The 2,766-nt window shown below is 41.4% G+C and overlaps 1 long non-coding RNA gene across 1 annotated transcript; it reads right to left on the bottom strand.

Annotated features, from left to right (window-relative positions):
• Positions 1-1,471: 1,471 nt before the first annotated feature.
• On the bottom strand, positions 1,472-2,217 carry LOC137466494 (uncharacterized). Its single transcript, XR_010995196.1, has 2 exons — positions 1,783-2,217; positions 1,472-1,615 (listed from the first exon to the last, which is right to left on the bottom strand). It is a non-coding gene; the product is annotated as an uncharacterized lncRNA (long non-coding RNA).
• Between the last annotated feature and the right edge of the window lie 549 nt (positions 2,218-2,766).

Raw genomic sequence — 2,766 nt, 5'->3', positions numbered from 1 at the left:
TTGCAGAAAAGCCTGTCCCACTTGAATGGTGCCCTACATTCTTCTGTTCTCTGTGAGGTTGCCCAGCTCCATGGACCATGGATTTGCCCAGGCTGTCCCTAGGACTGGTACTGGAGATCTTGCTATTATTCTTGTACCTTCTCACTAATTAATGCTATGTGGTCCAGCAGGACAAATCTGAACCTGATTAAGGCTAAATACCAGTTTCCCTTCTATTAGACTATCCTGAGCACATGAGGATATTTGATCTGACTTTATACTTCAACCAATCTTCTGATGTGTTGTGGAAGGACAAGCAATGTCTTTTCTGGCATGAAATTACAGTGGCTGACTGCAAACCCCATCAGATGTGAAGTGTGCACTCTCACCAGAGTAGGTGGACTCTGCCTCTGTTCCTTGTATTATATGGCTGCAGGAGTTTTGATTCATTATTGGGCCACTTAAACCCAGATTTACATCTCTTAGAGCTGCAGCACTGCTCTGATTAACATTGTGTGACTGTGTTTTCTCCCCCTCTCCACCAACATGTCATGATGTTTAAGAGGAAGGATGTTCCTCTCTTCAAGAATCAGATTAAGAACAGCAGTTCTGACCTGGAAGGTGCAGTGGGCTCTTTTTGTCTCTGAATTGAGCAGCACTTTCCCTGTGCTCCCCTCATTGCCCTGTGGCACTAGTTGCAGGACAAGAGCTAAGCTCCTGCTTGGCATCACAGCAACACTGGTGGAAGAAGTAATGAAGGGGTGGGCTCAGCTCTACCTCAGCCACAGACCAGAAAGTCAGGTGGGCAGCACAGCAGAAAGGCAAGCTAGGCAGAAAGTCTGTCATGCATTTTCAGACTAATTTAGTTTGTCCTTGGTTGTCATTGCAATGCCTTCCACGCTCATTTAAAAATACATTTCTGCAGGCTGAGCAGTGACTAAAGTGGAATGGCACAGTCTGATATGCCACAGCAGGCAGGACAATAGGAATGTTTCCAGTTTTTCTTCCTTCCCAGAGGTGTTCCCGGAGTAGCAGATTTGCTCTTGGCCATCAGGACATGATTTTGGAGCTGAGCCCACTCCAGCTTCCCCATGCTCGGTGCCCCCAGCTGCTGCAGGGGCAGCCAGGGGCTTGCTGACAAACCACTTTGTCCTGCTCTTGGCCCCATCTCATGCACGGTTTGGCTGTCTTCATTTAAATACTCTGCTTACATAAGTAATACTAAAACCAAGCTTTTAAGGCATTTTAGCTTCATTATGTCCTTAAGGTACTTTAGCTCTTAGAAAGAGTAGTTCTTTGTATAAAACCACAACATAGTAGTGAAGTACTCCAACCTTCCGCTCATGTATCACAAATTCCTTAAAATCCAGCTATGTTTAGAAATAAATTTTTCAGTCATTTAACATTAGAAAGAAAATTTTCAGTTATTTAACGTTAGAAAGAAAAAATTTGAAGCACAATTTTTTCTGCATGAACAGTCTGTGGATGTTGGTTGGTGTTCAAATCCTTTTTCTGAAATGTTTAATGTGAATTCTTGGTGATTTTGTTTTGCTGCTGTCACATATGCTCCATCTGTAAGATTTGAATCACTCTTGAAGGAAACAGGAGGATCTCCATGGTGACAAACTCCCGTGGTCTGAAAAAAAAAAGAGAATATTTTCTCTATATTCTTATGTTTTTATTTTGTGATTTCCCCCCCAGGATGAGTTATCAAAGATAAACATATAAGAGCATGGTTTGTAATATTCAGTATAAACAAAATTTTCCTGAATGCTCAAAGAATCTATCCTCTCTTACATACACCTGCAAAAAGCTATCAGCATGCTGCTATGTAGTGAGAACTCTGCAGGAGGGATACATGAACAAAAACTGCTGCAGTCTCACCCACACGAGAGTTCCAGAGCTGGATAATGTTGTTTCCTTAGCCTTCCCTTATGAAAAATTAACACAGAAACATCTCTCTCATAGATCCTACCAAGATGAAAACACACAGCATTCTGTGTTTATACATCCTAGTGAGAGATGCCTGTGAGGCTGCTCTGAGTAAGTGGAGCAGAGGGAATCCCCTTGAAGGGGGCCAGGTTTTGCCCCCCATTATGATGACAGCAACACTCAGAAGTCCTTCTTGTTCCTATTACCCACTGTGCAAAGGAGGAAATGGAACATTTGTCCCAAAGGTCTCACATTCCTAGTAACAGACTTTGAGCTGTTTTACTCAAATCACAGAAAATTGTAAAAGAGAGAATATCCATCAAAGTTAGGGCGAAAAAAACACCCAGCCTCTTCTACTTTGCACCATCTTGGAATGGCTGGTCGCAAAACCACCATGGGATTGAACTGTGATTTTAGCACAAATACAACTTACATTATATAAGCAAAGTATTTCTAGCAGTTACCTTATTGTTGGTACATCATACAATCTGTGTGAATAAAACTACATGGGTTTTTAACTGGAAGATTAAACTGTCCAAAATGGCTGTCAAAGAAAGTTCAATTGTGTTTTGCTCTTCCAGCAGTCTGTATTCATGCTGATCCTGTTAAAAACATTTCAGGATTCCCTGTAGGATAGCAGCCAGCTGAGCTTATGCATTTTCTTGTTGGTCCTAACACATTATATAGCAAATTCATTTGTGTTAAAGCTTCTTATAAAACATTCCAGATCATGATTTTTCAGTAAATTGCTTCAGATGTGAAGTTTTTTCAGTTTCTGTAATTATGATACAGTACACGCTCAGCCAGTTCCCCAAGAAAATGGCCTTGGCTTCCCCTAATCTTATACAGGTTTTA

The sequence above is a fragment of the Anomalospiza imberbis genome, chromosome 2, assembly GCF_031753505.1.
Source record: "Anomalospiza imberbis isolate Cuckoo-Finch-1a 21T00152 chromosome 2, ASM3175350v1, whole genome shotgun sequence".
NCBI classification, from domain to species: Eukaryota; Metazoa; Chordata; class Aves; order Passeriformes; family Viduidae; genus Anomalospiza; species Anomalospiza imberbis.
Note: the sequence above shows the minus strand (reverse complement) of the source record. Positions and strands in the feature narration are given on the sequence as shown.